The sequence below is a fragment of the Pongo abelii genome, chromosome 9 (assembly GCF_028885655.2).
Source record: "Pongo abelii isolate AG06213 chromosome 9, NHGRI_mPonAbe1-v2.0_pri, whole genome shotgun sequence".
Lineage (NCBI taxonomy): Eukaryota > Metazoa > Chordata > Mammalia > Primates > Hominidae > Pongo > Pongo abelii.
Window position 1 is genome coordinate 107,992,942 of NC_071994.2, and position 25,508 is coordinate 108,018,449.

Consider the following 25,508-nt stretch of genomic DNA (forward strand, 5'->3'; position numbering starts at 1 on the left):
GAGTTCTTTGTAGATTCCGGATATTAGCCCTTTGTCAGATGAGTAGATTGCAAAAATTTTCTCCCATTCTATAGATTGCCTGTTTACTCTGATGGTAGTTTATTTTGCCATACAGAAGCTCTTTAGTTTAATTAGATCCCATTTGTCTATTTTGGCTTTCATTGCTATTGCTTTTGGTGTTTTAGTCATGAAGTCCTTGCCCATGACTATGTCCTGAATGGTATTACCTAGGTTTTCTTCTAGGGTTTTTATGGTTTTAGAACTAACGTTAAATCTTTAATCCATCTTGAATTAATTTTTGCATAAGGTGTAAGGAAGAGATCCAGTTTCAGCTTTCTACGTATGGCTAGCCAGTTTTCCCAGTACCATTTATTAAATAGGGAATCCTTTCCCCATTGCTTGTTTTTGTCAGATTTGTCAAATATCAGATAGTTGTAGATGTGTGGTATTATTTCTGAGGGCTCTGTTCTGTTCCATTGGTGTATATATCTGTTTTGATATGAGTACTGTGCTGTTTTGGTTACTGTAGCCTTGTAGTATAGTTTGAAGTCAGGTAGCATGCTGCCTCCAGCTTTGTTATTTTGCTTAGGATTGTCTTGGCAATGTGGACTCTTTTTTAGATCCATATGAACTTTAAAGTAGTTTTTTCCAATTCTATGAAGAAAGTCATTGGTAGCTTAATGGGGATGGCACTGAATCTATAAATTACCTTGAGCAGTATGGCCATTTTCATGATATTGAGTCTTCCTATCCATGAGCATGGAATGTTCTTCCATTTGTTTGTGCCCTCTTTTATTTCGCTGAGCAGTTCTCCTTGAAGAGGTCCTTCACATCCCTTGTAAGTTGGATTCTTAGGTATTTTATTTTCTTTGTAGCAATTGTGAATGGGAGTTCACTCATGATTTGGCTCTCTGTTATTGGTGTATAGGAATGCTTGTGATTTTTGCACATTGATTTTGTATCCTGAGACTTTGCTGAAGTTGCTTATCAGCTTAAGGAGATTTTGGGCTGAGATGATGGGGTTTCTAAATATACAATCATGTCATCTGAAAACAGGGACAATTTGGCTTCCTCTTTTCCTGATTGGATACCCTTTATTTCTTTATCTTGCCTGATTGCCCTGGCCAGAACTTCCAACACTAGGTTGAATAGGAGTGGTGAGAGAGGGCATCCCTGTCTTGTACCAGTTTTCAAAAGGAATGCTTCCAGTTTTTGCCCATTCAGTATGATATTGGCTGTGGGTTTGTCATAAATAGCTCTTATTATTTTGAGATGTGTTCTATCAATACCTAGTTTATTCGGAGTTTTTAGCATGAAAGGATGTTGAATTTTGTTGAAGGCCTTTTCTGCATCTATTGAGATAATCATGTGGTTTCTGTCAGTGGTTCTGTTTATGTGATGGATTATGTTTATTGATTTGTGTGTGTTGAACTAGCCTTGCATCCCAGGGATGAAGCCGATTGAACGTGGTGGATAAGCTTTTTGACATGCTGCTGGATTCGGTTTGCCAGTATTTTACTGAGGATTTTTGCATTGATGTTCATCAGGGATATTGGTTTAAAATTATCTTTTTTTGTTGTGTCTCTCCCAGGCTTTGGTATTAGGATGATGCTGGCCTCATAAAATGAGGTAGGGAAGATTCCCCCTTTTCCTATTGATTGGAAATTTTCAGAAGGAATGGTACCAGCTCCTATTTGTACCTCTGGTAGAATTCGGCTATGAATCTGTCTGGTCCTAGACTTTTTTTGGTTGGTAGGCTATTAGTTATTGCCTCAATTTCAGAACCTGTTATTGGTCTATTCAGAGATTCAACTTCTTCCTGGTTTGGTCTTGGGAGGGTGTATGTGTCCAGGAATTTATCCATTTCTTCTAGATTTTGTAGTTTATTTGCATAGAGGTGTTTATAGTATTCTCTGATGGTAGTTTGTATTTCTGTGGGATTGGTGGTGATATCCCCTTTATCGTTTTTTATTGCGTCTATTTGATTCTTCTCTTTCTTCTTTATTAGTCTTGCTAGTGGTCTATCAATTTTGTTGATCTTTTCAAAAAACCAGCTCCTGGATTCATTGATTTTTTGAAGGATTTTTTTTGTGTCTCTATCTCTTTCAGTACTGCTCTGATCTTAGTTATTTCTTGCCTTCTGCTAGCTTTTGAATTTCTTTGCTCTTGCTTCTCTAGTTCTTTTAATTGTGACGTTAGGGTGTCGATTTTAGATCTTTCCTGTTTTCTCTTGTGGGCATTTAGTGCTATAAATTTCTCTCTACACACTGCTTTAAGTGTGTCCCAGAGATTCTGGTACGTTGTGTCTTTGTTCTCATTAGTTTCAAAGAACTTCTTTATTTCTGCCTTCATTTAGTTATTTACCCAGTAGTCATTCAGGAGCAGGTTTTCAGTTTTCATGTGGTTGTGCGGTTTTGAGTGAACTTCTTAATCCTAAGATCAACTTTGATTGCACTGTGGTCTGAGAGACAGTTTATTGTGATTTCTGTTCTTTTACATTTGCTGAGGAGTGCTTTACTTCCAATTATGTGGTCAATTTTAGAATAAGTGTGATGTAGTACTGAGAAGAATGTATAATCTGTTTATTTGGGGTGGAGAGTTCTGTAGATGTCTATTAGGTCCACTTGGTATAGAGCTGAGTTCAAGTCCTGGATATCCTTGTTAACCTTTTGTCTTGTTGATCTGTCTAATATTGACAGTGGGGTGTTAAAGTCTCCCATTATTATTGTGTGGGAGTCTAAGTCTCTTTGTAGGTCACTCAGGACTTGCTTTATAAATCTGGGTGCTCCTGTATTGGGTGCATGTATATTTAGGGTAGTTAACTCTTCTTGTTGAATTGATCCCTTTACCATTATGTAATGGCCTTCTTTGTCTCTTTTGATCTTTGTTGGTTTAAAGTCTGTTTTATCAGAGACTAGGATTGCAACCCTTGCTTTTTTTTGCTTTCCATTTGCTTGGTAGATCTTCTTCCGTCCCTTTATTTTGAGCCTATGTGTGTCTCTGCACATGAGAAGGGTCTGCTAAATATAGCACACTGATGGGTCTTGACTCTTTAGCCAATTTGCCAGTCTGTGTCTTTTAATTGGGCCATTCAGCCCATTTACATTTAAGGTTAATATTGTTATGTTTGAATTTGATCCTGTCATTATGATGTTAGCTGGCTATTTTGCCCATTAATTGATGCAGTTTCTTCATAGTATCAATGGTCTTTACAATTTGGCATGTTTTTGCAGTAGCTGGTACCGGTTGTTTCTTTCCATGTTTAGTACTTCCTTTAGGAGCTCTTGTAAGGCAGACCTGGTGGTGACAAAATCTCTCAGCATTTGCTTGTCTGTAAAGGATTTTATTTATCCTTCACTTTTGAAGCTTAGTTTGGCTGGATATGAAATTCTGAGATGAAAATTCTTTTCTTTAAGAATGTGGAATATTGGCCCCTACTGTCTTCTGGCTTGCAGGGTTTCTGCTGAGAAATCCACTGTTAGTCTGATGGGCTTCCCTTTGTGGGTAACTTGACCTTTCTCTCTGTCTGCCCTTAACATTTTTTCCTTCATTTCAACATTGGTGAATCTAACAATTATGTGTCTTGGAGTTGCTCTTCTCGAGGAGTATCTTTGTGGTGTTCTGTGCATTTCCTGAATTTGAATGTTGGCCTGCTTTGCTAGGCTGGGGAAGTTCTCCTGGAAAATATCCTGAAGAGTGTTTTCCAACTTGTTTCCATTCTCCCCATCACTTTCAGGTACACGAATCAAACGTAGATTTGGTCTTTTCACATAGTCCCATATTTCTTAGAGGCTTTGTTTGTTTCTTTTTACTCTTTTTTCTCTAACCTTGTCTTCTTGCTTTATTTCATTAATTTGATCTTCAATCACTGATACCCTTTCTTCCACTTGATCAAATCAGCTATTGAAGCTTATGCATGCCTCACGAAGTTCTCGTGCCATGGTTTTCAGCTCCATCAGGTCATTTAAGGTCTTCTCTACACTATTTATTCTAGTTAGCCATTTGTCTAACCTTTTTTCAAGGTTTTTAGCTTCCTTGTGATGGGTTCGAACATGCTCCTTTAGCTCGGAGAAGGTTGTTAGTACCGACCTTCTGAAACCTAGTTCTGTCAACCTGTGAAAGTCATTCTCCGTCCAGCTTTGTTCTGTTGCTGGCAAGGAGCTGCAATCCTTTGGAGGAGAAGAGACGCTTTGGTTTTTAGAATTTTCAGCTTTCCTGCTCTGGTTTATCCCCATTTTTGTGGTTTTATCTACCTTTGGTCTTTGATGTTGGTGACCTACAGATGGTGTTTTGGTGTAGATGTCCTTTTTGTTTCCCTTCTGTTTGTCAGTTTTCCTTTTAACAGTCAGGTCCTTCAGCTGCAGGTCTGTTGGAGTTTGCTGGAGGTCCCCTCGAGACCCTGTTTGCCTGGGTGTCACCAGTGGAGGCTGCAGAACAGCAAATATTGCTGCCTGATCCTTCCTCTGGAAGCTTTGTCCCACAGGGGCACCTGCCTATATGAAGTGTCTGTCGGCCCCTACTGTGAGGTGTCTCCCAGTTAGGCTACACGGGGGTCAGGGACCCACTTGAGAAGGCAGTCTGTCCATTCTCAGAGCTCAAACGCGATGCTGGGAGAATCACTGCTCTCTTCAGATCTGTCAGCCAGGGACATTTAAGTCTGCAGAAGTTGTCTGCTGCCTTTTGTTCAGCTATGTCCTGCCCACAGAGGTGGAGTCTATAGACTAGTAGGCCTTGCTGAGCTGTGCTTGGCTCTGCCCAGTTTGTGCTTCCTGGCTGCTTTGTTTACCTACTCAAGCCTCAGTAATGGTGGATGCCCCTCCCCCAGCCAGGCTTCTGCCTCGTAGTTTGATCTCAGACAGCTGCACTAGTAGTGACCAAGGCTCCATGGGCATGGGACATACCAAACCAGGCACGGGAAAGAGTCTCCTGGTCTGCCGCTTGCTAAGATCATGGGAAAATCTCAGTATTTGGATGGGTGTGTCCTGTTTTTCCAGGTACTGTCTGTCATGGCTTCCCTTGGCTAGGAAAGGGAAATCCCCTGACCCCTTGTGCTTCCCGGGTGAGGTGATGTCCCGCCCTGCTTCAGCTCGCCCTCTGTGGGCTGCACCCACTGTCCAACCTGTCCCAGTGAGATGAACCAGGTACCCCAGTTGGAAATGCAGAAGTCACCTGTCTTCTGCATCGATCACTCTGGGAGCTGCAGACCAGAGCTGTTCCTATTAGGCCATCTTCAATAAGCATTTTCTTTGAATATCGTGTCAACACTAAAAAAGTTTTACTTTGCTCAACACAATACTAGCAAACTGAATACAGCAGCACTTCAAAAGGTAGTTCACCACAGGCCAGTGCACTTCATTCCCAGAATGCAAGGTTGATTCAACATACACAAGTCAATAAATAAGATTCACCACATAAGCAAGATTTAAAACAAAAACCAGACACAGAAAAAGCTGCTGATAAAATCCAATATCCCTTCATGATAAAAACCCTCAACAAATTAGGCAACAAAGAACATACATCAAAATAATAAGAGCCATCTAGGTGGGCGGGGCCAAGATGGCCAACTAGAAGCAGCAGCAAATCAGAGGCTTACATAGAAAAGAACCATATTATCACGTGAATCCTTCAACAGTATTGTTAAAGGTATCCAGGTTCTCTCATCAGAACTGACTAGGTGACTGCTGGGATTCCCAGAGAGTAAGGAAGACCAGTGTGGTCTGGCAGGCCACCTGAGAGCCACATGGGGCAGGGGAGCCCCACATCCCAGCCAAGGGAGTTGGTGAGTGAGCATGCTACCCAGCTAGGGTAACCATGCTTTTTCCATGGACCTGCGCAACCCATGGATCAAAAGATCTCACTCATGAACTCACGCCACCAGGACCTAGGGTCCCAAACCTGGAGTGGGCAGATTTTCAAAGCCTCTCAGCTAGAATCAACTTAAGCTTGCCTAGTTTCCAGTGGGAGGGGCGACTAGCACCACAGCTGTGGCTGCCTGCTATCTAAGCCATTTGAGCTCCTTGGGGGAGGGTTGGCAGCCAGCACTGAGACTCATAACTGCCTAACATGCTAAGCTCCCTAGGCAGGGGAAGGACCACATCTATCTCTATAGCTCCAGGCCATACTTTTCCCCTGCTAGAGCCAGGGAAGCTGGACAGCTTAGTCCCAAGAGGTGTCTCCCACAGCCCCACACACCGGCTGTGGCAAACTGCAGACAGAGTGCCTCTTCAGGCCTTACCCTGACCCATCCCTCCTCACTGGGAGGGGCCTCCCTGCAAGAACTCCAACAACTCCAGCTAGAGGCTCAGGGACAGAACCCTGATCTCCCTGGTCCTGAGCCCCTAGGAGGAAGGCTGGCTGCAGTCTCCGTGGACCAGCAGACTTAGCCTTTTTTACTGGTAGTTCTGAGGAATCCAGGCAGCCCAGGTGAGTCGGTTCCCCCCAGCAAAGCAGACTCCCTCAACAAAAAGACATTCAAAGTGCTTTGTTAAATAGGTCCTGTTCCCTGTGCTACCCAACAGGGTGAGACCCTCCAACAGGGTGAGACCCTCCAACACTTTATACAGGAGCAATCCTACTGACATCAGGTTGTTGCCCCTCGAGGTCAGAAGATCCCAGAAGAAGGAACAGGCACCCATCTTCGCACTTCTCCAGCCTCCTTGAGTGACATCATCAGGTGTGGGGACAAACTAGATGAATAGGGCCTGAACCCCCAGCAAATCACAGTAGCCCTACAGAAGAGGAACCTCACCATTGAAAGAAAAACAAACAAATAGAAAGCAGAAAGCAACAACAGCAGCATCAACAAGAAAAACAAAAATCTCCACAAAAACTGTATCTGAGGGTCAGCAACCTCAAAGATTGAAACTAGATAAGCTCTTGAAGATGACAAATAATCAGTGAAAAAAATGCTGAAAACCCAAAGGGTCAAAGTGACTCTTCTCCTCCAAACGACTGTAGTGCCTCTCTAGCAAGGGCACAGAACTGGATGGAGGATGAGATAGTCAAATTGACAGCAGTAAGCTTCAGAAGATAGGTAACAAAACTCTGCCGAGGTAAATGAGCATGTTCTAACCCAATGCAAAGAAGCTAAGAATCTTGATAAAAGGTTAGAGGAGCTGCTAACTAGAATAACCAGTTTAGAGAGGAACATAAATGACCTGGTGGAGCTGAAAAACAACACAAAAACTTCATGAACAATACACAAGTATCAATAGCTGAATTGACCTAGAAGAAGAAAGGTTATCAGAGTTTGAAAACCACCTTGCTGAAATAAGGCATGCAGACAATATTAGAGGGAAAAAAAATGAAAAGGAATGAACAAAGCCTCCAAGAAATATGGGACCACGTAAAGAGACCAAGCCTACGATTGAGTAGAGTACCTGAAGGAGACGAGAAGAATGGAAACAAGCTAGAAAATACACTTCAGGTTATTATCCAGGAGAATTTCCCTAACCTAGCAAGACAGGCCAGCACACAAATTCAGGAAATACAGGGAACACCATTAAGATACTCCATGAGAAGATCAACCCCAAGACACATAATCATCAGATTTTCCAAGGTTGAAATGAAGGAAAAAATGTTAAGGGCAGCCAGAGAAAAAGGCCAGCCAACCTACCAAGGGAAGCCCATCAGACTAACAGCGGACCTCTCAGCGGAAACTCTAAAAGCCAGAAGAGATTAGAGGCAAATATTCAATATTCTTAAAGAAAAGAATTTCAACTCAGAATTTTATATCTAGCCAAACTAAGCTTCATAATCCTTTCCAGACAAGCAAATGCTGAGGGATTTCTTCACCACCAGGCCTGCCTTGCAAGAGCTTGTGAAGGAAGCACTAAATATGAAAAGTAAAAACCAGTACCAGTCACTGCAAAAAGCACAGCAAATTATAAAGACCAATGACTATGAAGAAAGTGCACCAACTAGTTTGCAAAATAGCCAGATAGCATCATGATGACAGGATCAAATTCACACATAACAATAATACCCTTAAATGTAAATGGGCTAAATGCCCCAATTAAAAGACACCGAATGGCAAATTGGATAAAGGGTCAAGACCCATTTGTGTGCTGTATTTAGGAAACTCATCTCACATGCAAAGACACATAGGCTCAGAATAAAGGGATGGAAGAAAATTTATCAAGCAAATGGAAAGCAAAAAAAAAAACCAAAAAACAAAAAGCAGGGGTTGCAATCTAGTCTCTGATAAAACAGACTTTGAACCAACAAAGATCAAAAGAGACAAAGAAGGACATTACACAATGGTAAATGGATCAATTCAACAAGAAGAGCTAACTATCCTAAATATATATGCACCCAATACAGGAGCACCCAGATTCATAAAACAAGTTCTTAGAGACCTACAAAGAGACTTAGACTCCCACACAGTAATAGTGGGAAACTTTAACACTCCATTGTCAATATTAGACAAATCAACAAGATAGAAAATTAACAAGGATATTCAGGACTTGAACTCAGCTCTGGATTAAGTGGACCTAATAGACATCTATAGAACTCTTCACCCCAAATCAACAGAATATACATTATTTTCAGCACCACATGGCACTTATTCTAAAATCAACCATATAATTGGAAGTAAAATACTCCTCAGCAATGCAAAAGAGTGGAAATCAAAACAAACAGTCTCTCAGGACACAGTGCAATCAAATTAGGACTCAGGATTAAGACATTCATTCTAAACCACACAATTTCATGGAAACTGAACAACCTGCTCCTGAATGGCTCCTAGGTAAATAATGAAATTAGGGGAGAAATCAAGAAGTCCTTTGAAACTAATGAGAACAAAGAGAAAACATATCAGAATCTCTGGAAAACAGCTAAAGCAGTGTTAAGAGGAAAATTTGTAGCACTAAATATCCATGTCAGAATTCTAGAAAGATCTCAAAATGACCGCATAACAGCACAATTAAAAGAGCTAGAGAGGTAAGAGCAAACTAATCCAAAAGCTAGCAGAAGACTAGAAATAAATAAGACCAGAAAATAATTGAAGGAGATAGAAACATGAAAAATCTTCCCCAAAATCAATGGATCCAGGAGCTAATTCTTTTGAAAAAATTAACAAAGTAGACCACTAGCTGGAAGAATAAAGAAGAAAATAGAGAAGAATCAAATAGACACAATAAAAAATGATAAAAGGGATATCGCCACTGACCCCACAGAAATCCGAAGTACCATCAGAGAATACTATAAACACCTCTATGCAAATAAACTAGAATCAAGAAGAATTGAATAAATTTCTGGACTCATACACCCTCACAAGACTAAACCAGAAAGAAGTCGAATTCCAGAATAGACCAATAACAAGTTCTGAAATTGAGGCAGTAATCAATAGCTTACCAACCAAAAAAAGCCCAGCACCAGACGGATTCACAACCCAATTCTACCAGAGGTACAAAGAAAAGCTGGTAACATTCCTTCTGAAACTATTGCAAAAAGAGGGACTCTTCCCTAACTCACTTTATAAAGCCAGTATCATCCTGATACCAAAACCTGCCAGCGACACAACAAAAAAAGATGAACATCAATGCATCTGATGAACATCAGTGCAAAAATCCTCAATAAAATACTGGTAAACCGAATCAAGTAGCATATCAAAAAACTTATCCACCACATCAAGTCAGCTTCATCCTTGAGATGCAAAGCTTGTTCAACCTATGTGAATTAATAAATTAAATCCATCACATAAACAGAAACAAAGACAAAAAACACATGATTATCTCAACAGGTGCAGAAAAAGCCTTCAACAAAATTCAACATCCCTTTATTTTAAAAACTCTCCAATTCTGTGAAGAAAGTCATTGGTAGCTTGATGGGGATGGCATTGAATCTATAAATTACCTTGGGCAGTATGGCCATTTTCACGATATTGATTCTTCCTACCCATGAGCATGGAATGTTCTTCCATTTGTTTGTATCCTCTTTTATTTCCTTGAGCAGTGGTTTGTAGTTCTCCTTGAAGAGGTCCTCCATGTCCCTTGTAAGTTGGATTCCTAGGTATTTTATTCTCTTTGAAGCAATTGTGAATGGGAGTTCACTCATGATTTGGCTCTCTGTTTGTCTGTTATTGGTGTATAAGAATGCTTGTGATTTTTGTACATTGATTTTGTATCCTGAGACTTTACTGTGGCACTATTCACAATAGCAAAGACTTGGAACCAACCCAAATGTCCAACAATGATAGACTGGATTAAGAAAATGTGGCCATATACACCATGGAATACTATGCAGCCATAAAAAATGATAAGTTCATGTCCTTTGTAGGGACATGGATGAAATTGGAAATCATCATTCTCAGTAAACTATCACAAGAACAAGAAACCAAACACCGCATGTTCTCACTCATAGGTGGGAATTGAACAATGAGAACACATGGACACAGGAAGGGGAACATCACACTCTGGGGACTGTTGTGGAGTGGGGGTGGGAAGGATAGCATTGGGAGATATATCTAATGCTAGATGATGAGTTAGTGGGTGCAGCGCACCAGCATGGCACATGTATACATATGTAACTAACCTGCACATTGTGCACATGTACCCTAAAACTAAAAGTATAATAAAAATAAAAATAAAAATAAAAACTCTCATTAAAGTAGGTATTGATGGAACATATCTCAAAATAATAAGAGCTATTTATGACTAACCCACAGCCAATATCATATTAAATGGGCAAAAGCTGGAAGAATTACCATTGAAAACTGGCACAAGGCAAGGATGCCCTCTCTCAACACTCCAATTCAACATAGTATTGGAAGTCCTGGCCAGTGCAGTCAGGCAAGAGAAAAAAAATAAAGGTATTCAAATAAGGAGAGAGAAAAATTATCTCTGTTTGCAGATCACATGATTCTATATTTAGAAAAACCCATCATCTCAGCCCCAAAACTCCTTAAGCTGATAAGCAACTTCAACAAAGTCTCAGGATACAAAAACCAATGTGGAAAAATAATAAACATTCCTTTACACCAACAATAGACAAGCAGAGAGCAAAATTGTGAATGAACTCCCATTCACAGCTGTGACAAAAAGAATAAAATACCTAGGAATAAAGCTAACTAGGGATGTTAAGGACCTCTTCAAGGAGAACTACAAACCCCTGCTCAAGAAAATCAGAGAAGACAGAAACAAATGGAAAAACATTTCATCTGCATGGATAGGAAGAATCACTATTGTGAAAATTGCCATACTACCCAAAGTAATTTATAGATTCAGTGCAATTTCCATCAAACTACCATTGACATTCTTCACAGAATTAGAAAAAAACTACTATAATTTCATATGGAATCAAAGAAGACCCCGTATAGCCAAGACAATCCTAAGCAAAAATAACAAATCTGGAGGCATCATGCTACCTGAATTCAAACTATCCTACAAGACTACAGTAACCAAAACAGCATGGTACTCATACCATAAAAGATTTATAGACCAATGTAACAGAACAGAGACCTCAGAAATAACACCACACATCTACAACATTTGATCTTCTACAAGTCTGACAAAAACAAGGAATGCGGAAAATATCTCCTGTTCAGTAAATGGAGCTGGGAAAACTGGCTAGCCATATGCAGAAAACTGAAACTGGACCCGTCCCTTACCCTTTATACAAAAATTAACTCATTGTGGATTAAAGGCTTAAATGTAATACCCCAAACCATAAAGACCTTAGAAGAAAACCTAGGCAATATCATTCAGGACATAGACATGGGCAAAGACTTCATGCTGAAAATGCCAAAAACAATTGCAACAAAAGCCAAAATTGACAAATGGGATCTAATTACACTGAAGAGCTTCTGCACAGCAGCAGAAACTATCATCAGAGTGAACAGGCAAACTACAGAACTGCAGAAAATTTTTGCAATCTACCCACCTGAGAAAGGTCTAATATCCAGAATTTACAAAGAACTTACACAAATTTACAAGGAAAAGAACAACCCCATCAAAAAGTGAGCAAAAAATATAAACAGACACTTCTCAAAAGAAGACATTTATGTAGCCAACAAGCATGAAAAAAAACTCAACATCACTGATCATTAGAGAAATACAAATCAAAACCACAATGAGATACAATCTCTTGCCAGTCAGAAAGGCGATTATTAAAAAGTCAAGAAACAATAGATGCTGGTGAGGCTGTGGAGAAATAGGAACGCTTTTCCATTGGGAATGTAAATTAGTTCAACCATTGTGGCCGACAGTATGGCAATTCCTCAAGGATCTGGAGCCAGAAATACTATTTGACCAGGCAATCCCATTACTGGGTATATACCCAAATTAAAATAAGTCTACTATAAAGACATATGCACACGTGTGTTTATTGCAGCACTATTTATGATAGCAAAGTCATGGAACCAACCCAAACGTTCAGCAATGATAGACTGGATAAAGAAAATGTGGTACATATACACCATGGAATACTATGCAGCCATAAAAAGGAATGAGATCATGCTCTTTACATGGATGAAGCTGAAAGTCATTATCCTCAGCAAACTAAAACAAGAACAGAAAACCAAACACTGCATGTTCTCAATCAAAAGTGAATGTTGAACAATGAGAACACATGGACACAGGGGGGGAACAACACACACCTGGGCCTTTTGGGGCGTGGAGGGGAAAGGGAGGGAACATAGAAGACAAGTCAATAGGTGCAGCAAACCACCATGGTACATGTATACCTATGTAAAAAAACTGCACATACTGCACATGTACCCCAGAACTTAAAGTAAAATTTAAAAAGAGCCCTCTGGCCGGTCTCGGTGGCTCACGCCTGTAATCCCAGCACTTTGGGAGGCCGAGGTGGGCGGATAACGAGGTCAGGAAATCGAGACCATCTTGGCTAACACGGTGAAACCCCGTCTCTACTAAAAATACAAAAAATTAGCCGGGTGTGGTGGCAGGCGCCTGTAGTCCCAGCTACTCGGGAGGCTGAGGCAGGAGAATGGCGTGAACCTGGGAGGTGGAGCTCGCAGTGAGCAGAGATAGCGCCACTGCAGTCCGGCCTGGGCGAAAGAGCAAGACTCCATCTCAAAAAAAAAAGAGCCCTCTGTGACAAACTCATAACCAAATTCATAGCCAATCATAGTGAATGGGGAAAAGGTGGAAGCATTCCTCTTGAAAACCAGCACAAGACAAGGATGCCTTCTCTCACTACAACTATTCCACATAGAACTGGAAGTCCTAGCCAGAGTGATCAGGCAATAGAAGGAAATAAAAGGCATCCAAATAGGAAAAGAAGAAGTCAAACTATCCTCCAGTATACAAAATTTGGTAGCATGCATGTAATGTATCTTTATAATAGAACAATTTATATTCCTTTGGGTATATATACCCAGTAATCATCCATACTATTCTTTACATGTGGTATTTTCATCTGTTTCTGATATCAAGGTAATATTAGTCTCATAAAGTAAATTGAGAAGTGTTTTCTCCTCTTATAATTTTTATAAAATTTTTTTAAATTTTATAATTTATAATATATTATAAAATATATTATTATTTTATAATATATAAAATAAAAATCAAGACATAATGAATGGTGGCAAGGCTGTGAAGAAAAAGGAATGCTGTCCAGCACGATGGCTCATGCCTGTAATCCCAGCACTTTGAGAGGCTGAGGCAGGTGGATCACTTGAAGTCAGGAGTTCGAGACCAGCCTAGCCAACATGGTAAGACCCCATCTCTACTAAAAATACAAAATTTAGCCAGGTGTGGTGACACATGCCTGTAGCCCCAGCTACCCGGGAGGCTGAGGCAGGATAATCACTTGAACCTGGGAGACGGAGGTTGCAGTGAGCCAGGATTGCGCCACTGCATTCCAGCCTGTGTGAGAGAGTAAGACTCCATCTCAAAAATAAATAAATAAATAAATAAATAAGGAATGCCTGTACATTGTTGGTGGGAACATAAATTAGTTCAGCCACTGTGGAAAGTAGTTTGGAGATTTTTGTATCCAAAGAAATATAAATCATTCTATTATAAAGATACATGCAAGCATATGTTCATTGCAGCACTATTCACGCTAGCAAAGACACGGAATCAACCCAAATGCCCATCAATAATAGAATGGATAAAGAAAAGGTGGTACATATACACCATGGAATACTTTCAGCCCTAAACAGGAATAAGATCATGTTCTTTGCAGGGACATGGACATGGGTGGAGCTGGAAGCCATTATCCTCGGCAAACTAACACAGGAACAACCAACCAAAAACTGCATGTTCTCACTTATAAGTGAGATATGAACAATAAGAACACATGGACAACAGGGAGGGAAACAAGACACATTGGGGCTTCTGAGGGGCTCAGGGGAAGGGATAGCATCAGGAAGAATAGCTAATGGATGCTGGGCTTAATACCTAGGTGATGGGTTGATCTCAGCTGGAAACCACCATTTCCTTTGTAACAAATGTGAACATCCTGCACATGTACCCCAGAACTTAAAATAGCTTGAAAAAAAAAAAAAGAACTTAAAACAGAACTGCCAGGGAAGCCAAAAATACTTCCAAACTCACTCTACAAGTACAGTATTACTCTGATACCAAAACCAAACCAAGATACATTAAAAAAAAGAAAGAAAACTATTTGCCAATATGATTGATGAATATTGATGCAAATACTAGCAAACAAAATTCAACAACACATTAAAAATTGTTCATCATGACCAAGTCAGATTTATCCTAGGGATGCAAAAATGCTTCAACATATGCAAATCAATGTAATGTAATACACTGTATCAACAGAAGAAAGAAAAAATATATAATCATTTCAATTGATTCTTAAAAATCAATTGACAAGATTGAAAATGCCATCATCATGAAAATTCTCCAAAAAAAAAAAACAGGTAGAGAAGAAACACTTTAGCATAATAAAAACTATGTACAACAGACCCACACATAGTATTATACTGAGTGGGGAAAACTGAAAACCTCTCCTCTAAGATCAGAAACATGGCAAGGATGCCCACTTTCAACACTGTTATTCAACATAGCGTTGGAAGTTCTAGGAAGAGCAATTAGACAAGATAAAGAAATAAAGCGCATCCAGATGGGAGAGGAAAAAGTCAAATTATCCTTGTTTGCATGTTATGTGTTCTTATATTTGGAAAAACCTGAAGACTCCACCAAAAAACTATGATAGCCGATAGACAAATTCAGTAAGATTGCAGGATACAAAAATCAATCTACAAAAATGGGTAGCATTTCTATCTGCCAATGGTAAACAATATGAAAAAGAAATTTTAAAATTTCATTTATAATAGCTACAAATAAAATTAAATACCTAGGAATTACGTTAACCAAAGAAGTAGAAGACCCTCACAATGAAAACTATAAAACATCAATGCAAGAAATTAAAGAGGATGTGAAAAAAATTTAAAAATTCCTTGTTTGTGGGTTGGAAGAATCAATATTGTTAATATGTTCGTACTACCCAAAGCAATCTCCAGATTCAATGCAGTCCTTATCAAGATACCGTTGATATTCTTCACAAAATCAAAAAAAAATTCTAAAACGTATATGAAACCACAAAAGATCTGAAATAGCCAAAGCTATCCTGAGCAAAAAGAACAAAACTGTAGGAATCACAATACCTGACTTTAAATTACACTACAGAGCAGCAGTTATCAAAATGTCATAGTACTGGCATAAAAATAGACATGTAAATAAATGGAACAGATTACAAAATGCAGAGATAAATTCATACATCCAGAGTGAACTGATTTTTGACAATAGTGCCAAGAATATTCATACATTGGTGAGAGGACAGTCTCTTCAATAAATGGTGCTGAAAAATAAAACTAGATATCCACATGAAAAAGAATGAACCTAGACCCCCAACTCTTGCCATATACAAAAATCAAATCAAAATGAATCAAAGACTTAAATCAAACACCTCAAACTATGGAACTATAACAAAAAATGGAGAAACTCTCCAGTCCTTTGGACTGGGCAAAGATTTTTTGAGTAACACTACGGAAGCATGGGCAACCAAAGCAAAAATGGACAAATGGAATTATATCAAGTTAAATACCTTCTGCACAGCAAAGGAAACAATCAACAATGTAAAGACAAAATCCACAGAATGGGCAAAAAAATTGCAAACTACTCATCCAACAAAGGATTAAAAACCAGAATATATAAGGAGCTAAAACAACTCTATAGGAGAAAATTTTAATAACCTGATTTAAAAATGGGCAAAAGTTCTGAATAGACATTTCTCAAAAGAAGACACACAAATGGCAAACAGTTATATGAAAAGGCGCACAACATTAGAGAAATGCAAATCAAAGCTACAATAAGGTATTATCTCATGCTAGCTAAAATGGCTTTTATCTAATAGTCAGGAAATAACAAGTGCTAGCAAGGATGTGGTAAAAGGAACCCTCATTTGCTGTTGGGGATAAAGTCAGTTAGTACAACCACTATGAAGAACGGTTTAGAGGTTCTTCAGAAAACTAAAAATAAGCTACCATATGATCTAGCAATTCCATTGCTGGGCATACACTCAAAAGAAAGGAAATCTGTATATCAAAGAGATATCTGCATTCCTATGAATATTGCAGCATTATTCACAATAGCCAAGATTTGGAAGCCAACTCAGTGTTCATGAACAGGTAAATGAATGAAGAAAATGTGGTACTTATTCATAGTGGAATACTATTCAGCCATAAAAAAGAATGAGATTCAGTCATTGGCAACAACATCGATAGAACTGGAAGTCATTAGGTTAAGTAAAATATATGAGGCACAGAAGGACTAAGATCACATGTTCTCACTTATTTGTAGGAACTAAAAATTAAAATAATTGAATTCCGTGAAATATAGAGAAGAAGAATGGTTACCAGAGGCTAGGAAGCGTAGTGTGGGGTGCAGGGAAATTGGGGAGGGTTAATTCCTCCAAAAACTGTTAAAAAGAAGGATTAAGACCTAGTATTTTCTAGGAAAACAGGGTGACTAAAGTCAATAATAATTTAATTTTACATTTAAAAATAACTAAAAGAGTATAACTGAATTATTTGTAATACAAAAGAGAAATACTCGAGGTATGGATGCTTCACTTTTCACAATGTAATTATTATGTATTGCATGCCTGTATCAAAATATCTCATGTAAGCCATAAATATGTTATGTGTATACACATAAATATGTACCTAGAATTGAAAATTAAAGAGAGGGAGAAAAAACAAACTGGACTATCATTTAATCTAGGAATCCTCTTATGGAGCATATATCCAAACGAAAATAACTCATTCTTTCAAAAAGACACATGCACTCATATATTCATCACAGCACTATTCATAATAGCAAAGACAATGAATCAATCTAGGTGTCATCAAGGGTGGATTAGATAAGAAAATGTGGTGCATATACAACATGGAATACTACACAGTTACAAAAAGAACGAAATCATATCCTTTGGAGTGGCATGAATGCTTCTGGAGGACATTATCCTAAGCAAATTTACTCAGAAACAGAAAACCAAATAGTGTGTGTTCTCAGTTATAAGTGGGAGCTAAACGCTGGGTACACATGGATAGAAAGATGGGAAACAATGGACACTGGCATCTACTAGAGGAAGGAAGGAGATAGAAAGACAAGGGTTGAAAAACTACCTATTGTGTACTATGCTCACGACTTGGATGACAGGACCAATTGTCACCAAAACCCCAGCACCATGCAATATTCTCAGGTCACAAAAGTGCACATGTACCTCTTAATGTAACTTTTCAATTAAAAAATGTGGGAGGTAATGGGAAAAAATTTACGTTTTGGAGAATTTTGGACTTTGAATTTTTGGATGAGGAATAACCACATTTAGGGCTAGATACCTTGACCAGAATGGAGTTTCAGTACTCCTCTCCAACCTCTTCAACTCCGCAACACACATGCACATCGGCCTACAGGCCTACTTCTTTTAATGTCCTAGGAAGAGATAGAAACATCTTGTCAATGTCACTCAGTGACGAGCGTCTATGCCCTGCAATCTGGAAGATCGAATGAAAAAAAAAGTCAGGAAACAACAGGTGCTGGAGAGGATGTGGAGAAATAGGAACACTTTTACACTGTTGGTGGGACTGTAAACTAGTTCAACCCTTGTGGAAGTCAGTGTGGCGATTCCTCAGGGATCTAGAAGTAGAAATTCCATTCGACCCAGCCATTCCATTACTGGGTATATACCCAAAGGACTATAAATCATGCTGCTATAAAGACACATGCACACGTATGTTTATTGCCGCATTATTCACAATAGCAAAGACTTGGAACCAACCCAAATGTCCAACAATGATAGACTGGATTAAGAAAATGTGGCACATATACACCATGGAATACTATGCAGCCATAAAAAATGATGAGTTCACGTCCTTTGTAGGGACATGGATGAAATTGGAAATCATCATTCTCAGTAAACTATCACAAGAACAAAAAACCAAACACCGCATATTCTCACTCATAGGTGGGAATTGAACAATGAGAACACATGGACACAGGAAGGGGAACATCACACTCTGGGGACTGTTGTGGGGTGGGGGGAGGGGGGAGGGATAGCATTGGGAGATATACCTAATGCTAGATGACGGGTTGGTGGGTGCAGCGCACCAGCATGGCACATGTATACATATGTAACTTACCTGCACATTGCGCACATGTACCTTAAAACCTAAAGTATAATAATAATAATAATAATAATAATAATAATAAAAGAAAAAAAAAAAAAGTAAAAAAAAAAAAAAAAAAAAGAAAATCAGACCTAAAAAGGGAAATTCTGTAGACCTTTGCTCTGATGTAGAATCTTTAGCCAGAAAATCTGCAACAAATACAGCAAAATGAATAACAAAAATAAAAAAGTACTTGCACCTGCAACAAGCATAGCAACATGCATATCTAAGCATTGAATGACCCTCCCCAGGGTTTTTTAAATCTGCTCTGGATCTGATAGCCATGAATGATACAGGTAAATTAGAATCCATTCATTCCATCTCTTCAGGGCAGGCCAGATCTGCTTTCTATGTTTCCAACCGCGATAGTCTAGTATCCAGGGAAGTCAAGTGATATTTCAGAAAATATCCTCCTTATCACTGGATAAGGGATATTCTTGCCAATGTTTGATAAGTGTCCGAGTAAAAAGCCACTTGTGAAATGTTGGCAAGAAACATTATCTGTGAATAAACCACATCACAAATCCCAAGACTGGCTCTTGCCTGAAGAAAAAGAAGAAATATTGTTTTTTTCTAAGTCAGCTAAGGCATGCAATGGAATTCACTTTGTTTTCTATACACTGGATTATATTTCTAGTGAATATATTCAAAATTCAGTGAGTATATTGTTACTGATATTTGACAAGCGTGCTGCATGTGGTGCAGATATTAGAGTAGCATATTCCCTGAGTTCAAGAAGTCATCAATTTAGTAGAGAGTAAGAGAAAGGTAAAATGGGGCAGAGGAAAGTGACTGGTCCATGGAAAAACATACCTAAATGTGCATTTCAAGAGTGATATTTACTAACTGTGATTTAAGTTAATTATGAGCTCTGAAATGCAATGGCCTCATCTATAAAGGGGAGGATAATAATTCATATACAAAAGATATCTGAAGCATCATAAGTGTATGGAATAATGTAGGATATGTAATACTCAATCTGTACAGTATAATTCTATTAATAGATTCTCAATTTATCAACTTCAAAAATAATTTTAATTAGAATTAAACAATATTCACCAAAAATATTTACGCAAAATTTTAACTAAATACAAAAATGGTACGACAGAACAAAAGTGAAAATCTAGAAAGGGTTGATTAGGGAAGAAATACATAATATTGGAGGAAAGAAGTTCTTATGGACAACAGAAATATTAAAGAAGAATTAATTTATTACACAGTTGACACAGAAGTAATGAAGACATATAAATATTACACAAAGGAAGGTGTAAGGGAAAAATAATGGCAATAGCTCTGTATATAACCATGGACACTTTGTTTAATCCAATCTTTTAGTCAATGGTAATGGTAATAAAATATATTGAATATTAAATTAAAATTCTATATAGAACCATGTCTGTCACAATTAAAGGGAGGTTTTAACTAAGTCTTGTTCCAGTTAAATAAAGTAGGTAAGAGATAGGATGGAGACAGGTGTCTCTGCAAATGTTTTGTGAAATTAAGGAAGTAGATGGTTACTTTTCTTCAGGAGAGCACCATGATGTGGTTGCAATTTACACAGTGGAATGTGGAGCTAGGTGTAACATTGGAGTTATAGATAACTAAATTGGAGTTTCTGATAGTCATCTGGAAAGGAGGAGTAAAAAATAGTGAAAGAAAAGAAAGACACAGAAATCAGCAAGATTGATGTTGAGAAAACAGTGGACCGAAAAAGGGCTACAAAGACAGAGGCAAATGTCATATGGAAGGCTGGGATCAAATGATTTTAAAGAACAGTTCCATCTAATATTAAAGTCTACTAATTACACTGAAGCTAGAAATGTTTGGGTCTTTTGTGTGGTATCATCATTTTTGATCATGGAAAAAATTAATTCTACCTTAGGATATGGTCAGCACAATGTGGAACCAGTCTGTCTCCTGAGGGAGGGCATCTCATTATAGACAATACGTAATTTAACTATATGAGCAGAGCCAAGACCTTCAGGCCATAGGTGACCAAGAGAATGCAAGTCCAAGGAAACTGCCAAACATGGTGAATGAAAAGATTCAAATGACTTTTATTTAAACTTGATAAGGAAGTTAACTGAGTTAAGTTACAAAGTAGAAACATCTTTAATGATAGCAGTTGTTTAACACCTTCTTTACTCTGGACCATGCTAAATATTTTGCCTACATTAACCCATTACATCCTTAGAACAATGATATTTATATTCATATCTATTAGTAAGGAACTCAAAGAAAGCCCAGAGAAGCTAAATAAGTGAAATTAATTTACCAAGTACTAAATGGCTGTGTCGGTCTATAAAAGCAACGTTCTTACACCAAGGCTTACATTTAGAATTATTCAGATATATTCTGTTTTATGTACTTCATAATTCTAGGTAAAACCCCCTTTAAGGTAGGACCCAAATGTGCCTTGCTTGCTTTTCTGCTTCTCTGCCCTCTGCTCCCATTGTTCTATAAATACTTGATGTCTGGGCAAATTGGACTGCTGAATGATCCCAACATGGCAGACCTTTTCTATGCGGAATCAGATTCTAATGTACTCCAGCTTAGATCATTTTCCACTGAATTCTCTATTATTGCTCACAGTTTAAGGAAAATATTTTGTACTATAGAGGAATTCAATGATTACTAATTCAGTGAATATATATAATATATTAGTATACATAATATATAATTATATATTATATATATTCTATATACTAATATATATAATATATAATATAATTTAAATATATAATATATAATATATAATGTATAATATATATTATATAAAATTTATTGTTATATATAATATATAATATATATTATATAAAATATATTATTATATATCATATATAATATATAATATATAATATATATAATATATAATATATATAATATAATATATAATATATAATATATATAATATATAATATATATAATATAATATATAATATATAATATATAATATATATAATGTATAATATATAATATATAATATATAATATATATAATATATAATATATATAATATATAATATATATAATATATAATATATAATATATATTATATATAATATATAATATATAATATATAATATATATAATATATAATATATAATATATAATATATATAATATATAATACATAATATATATAATATATAACATATATAATATGTAAAATTTATAATATATATAAAATATATTATATAATATATAATAATAATATATATAATATAAAATATATTATTATTATATATAAAATATATTATATATAATATAAAATATATTATTATTATATATTATATATAATAATAATATATATAATATAAAATATATTCTTATATATAATACATAATAATAATATATAATATATCATATATTATATATAAAATATATAATATATAATATATAAAATATATAATATATAATATATGATATATATAAAATATTATATGTAACATATAATATGTAAAAAATATATACCATATATAACATATAATATGTATAAAATATATACCATATATAACATATAATATGTCTAAAATATATACCATATATGACATATAATATATCTAAAATGTATACCATATATGACATATAATATATCTAAAATGTATACCATATATGACATATAATATATCTAAAATGTATACCATATATGACATATAATATATCTAAAATGTATACCATATATGACATATAATATATCTGAAATGTATATCATATATGACATATAATATATCTGAAATGTATATCATATATGACATATAATATATCTGAAATGTATATCATATATGACATATAATATATCTGAAATGTATATCATATATGACATATAATATATCTGAAATGTATATCATATGTGACATATAATATATCTGAAATGTATATCATATGTGACATATAATATATCTGAAATGTATATCATATGTGACATATAATATATCTGAAATGTATATCATATGTGACATATAATATATCTGAAATGTATATCATATGTGACATATAATATATCTGAAATGTATATCATATGTGACATATAATATATCTGAAATGTATATCATATGTGACATATAATATATCTGAAATGTATATCATATGTGACATATAATATATCTGAAATGTATATCATATGTGACATATAATATATCTGAAATGTATATCATATGTGACATATAATATATCTGAAATGTATATCATATGTGACATATAATATATCTGAAATGTATATCATATGTGACATATAATATATCTGAAATATACATTCTATATTATATAGTATATATAAAAAATATATATACTATATAATATGTAATGTATATAAAATATATATATAATATATAATATATAAAAAATGTATATTATATATAAAATATATATCATATATAAAATATATTATATATAAAATATATATTATATATAAAATATATTATATATAAAATATATATTATACATAAAATATATTATATATAAAATATATAATATATAAAATATATTATATATAAAATATATATTATATATAAAATATATTATATATAAAATATATATTATATATAAAATATATGTTATATATGTAATATATATATATTTGGTCTCTTTGGAGAAAGGGAACTGAGTGTATAACTTGGAGCAAAGCTTGAGTTGGCCTTCAAAAATCTTATCTAAAGTCAACACCAGTATCTGTGCTCTAGTGGGTGGGTGTGTGTTTCTGTATTGATAATCCCAACAAAGGTGTCCTGTGTAGAAACCCATTATCTGGTGTAAAAGAGCAGAAAGAAATAAAATCCTCCTTTTCGTGGGCTTTTTTAATATCATCATCCTGAAAGTCTTCTAGATTCGGTCAGCTTGTGTTTCCAGAGGCTTCTATTGAATCTTTTAATCACACAACCCCACAGTTCTCAGGAAATACAAGATATGTCTTCTACGACTAGCAATTGCCAAGAGAACCATGTTCTCCTCTTAACCTGTGTTCAATTGTATCTATTAATGTGTTTGCTCTATCATTTATTCACATGCCCCTAAACACATGCAACCCGGTAAAAATCTTTTCAACAAATTTTACCTTTTCTAATCCTCAAATTCTAACAACATTCAAACATCAAAGTCTCAAATTTAAATATTGTAATGGTTAGTATTGAATGTCAACTTGATTGGATTGAAGGATGCAAATAATTTTTCCTGGGGGTGTCTGTGAGGGTGCTGCCAAAGGAGATTACCTTTTGAATCTCATCCTAAATATGGATGGGCACCATGTACTCAGCTGCCAACACAGCTAGAGTAAAGGAGGCAGAAGTTGGAAGGACTTGACTTACTGAGTCTTCCAGTCTCCATCTTTCTCCCATGCTACATACTTCCTGCCCTGGAACATCAGACTCCAAGTTCTTCAGCATTTGTTCTCTTGGAGTTACACCAGAGACTTGTCAGAGGCCAGGGACTTTAGGGCCTTTGGCCACAGACTGAAGGCTGCACTACTGACTTCCCTACTTTTGAAGTTTTGTGACTCAGACTGATTTCTTGTTCCTCAGCTTGCTGACAACTTATTGTGAGACTTCACTTTGTGATCACATGAGTCAATTCTCCCAAAAAATCCCATATATATATATATCTCCTATTAGTTCTGCCCCTCTAGAGAACCCTGACTAATACAAATATGCAACAAACATCTACCAACCAGCAATACAATTCACAGAAGCCACATTATTGTGTACTGACAGTATGTGTTCTTTCATGTTAAGCAGCAAACATAAAGAAACGGAAAAATACTGGATGCATACAGATGAAGTCAGTATTTTAATGTCTGGTGTTCTCAAAGACATCAGCACTCACCACCACGGCAGGCCTCGATGATCACCTTGGGATTGTCCTTCAAACTTGGACAGTTCCTGGTATTCAACATTTGAAAGACTTGATTGACTTCTAATAGATCTGGGACTTGCTCAGACTACTTCTTGCCACAAATCCTTCCTGAATACCATGAGACATGATCACCAGAAAGGTACTGTCAGAGGTCTTGTGCTCTGGGCAATGGGCAAATGCCTTCAGCTCTGTGGTCATGTCCTAAAAGAGATCCATACTACTGATTTTTCACTATGTGATTCACTATTATGGCACCTTAGAAATCAAATAAATAAATACCTAAGGAATTTCTTAAGGAATTCCATGACAAATAATGAAGTGGCAAGGAAAATTCTAGTCTTAATTTAGAGAAAAGTAAAGCGAGTGTTATAGAAATCATCCTGAGATTTCTTATAGAGAGAAGGTGGCATTATTGAATTAATAAAACATTGCCCAGTTAAGTTATACCAGGCTCTTGCTGAATGACTGTTATGTTATGAGGGAACATGTAGCATCCAGAATCCTCCACTGGCAAGTTTGGATTTTAGATTCTCAAGAGGTTACATTTCCTGGTCATACAACTAAGCTTTCTAACATTATTTAAGAATGTGAAAGCCATTACCATTGTCTCTATGTATGACAAAACTTACTGAAGCAGTGACATATTCTTTCACATTCACGCTGTACCCCAGAGTTTCCACCAGCATCTTTATATCTCTGACATCAACTTCAGCTCTGACCCTCGTGGGAAGAATGGCATTCCTCCTGGGTAATGGCATTCTTCTCTATCCCACTTTGTGTTCCTTACAGCATCATCTATGTGTGAATCCATAAAGGAAGAGGTGCATTCTTAGGAGGACGATCCTGATCTAGTCATTAATACCATTGAGTGAATTCACTGCTAATGGAACACATTCCAAGCCAGAGGAGATTTCCAGTGGTGCAATACAGGCATCTACTTTCATATCTTAGAATCAGCATTTTTACAAATATTTTAGACAAAAACATAGAGAGCTTTTCAAG

General features: G+C 36.3%; 1 long non-coding RNA gene across 1 annotated transcript in view; it reads right to left on the reverse strand.

Annotated features, from left to right (window-relative positions):
* LOC100436548 (uncharacterized) overlaps nt 1–24,620 on the reverse strand; it is a 47,338-nt gene extending 22,718 nt beyond the window's left edge. The window contains exons 1-2 of the long non-coding RNA XR_008511345.2: nt 24,477–24,620; nt 17,834–17,927 (exon numbers count right to left, since the gene is read on the reverse strand). This is a non-coding gene — a long non-coding RNA (uncharacterized LOC100436548). The remainder of the gene's footprint in view (nt 1–17,833; nt 17,928–24,476) is intronic.
* Nucleotides 24,621–25,508: the final 888 nt, after the last annotated feature.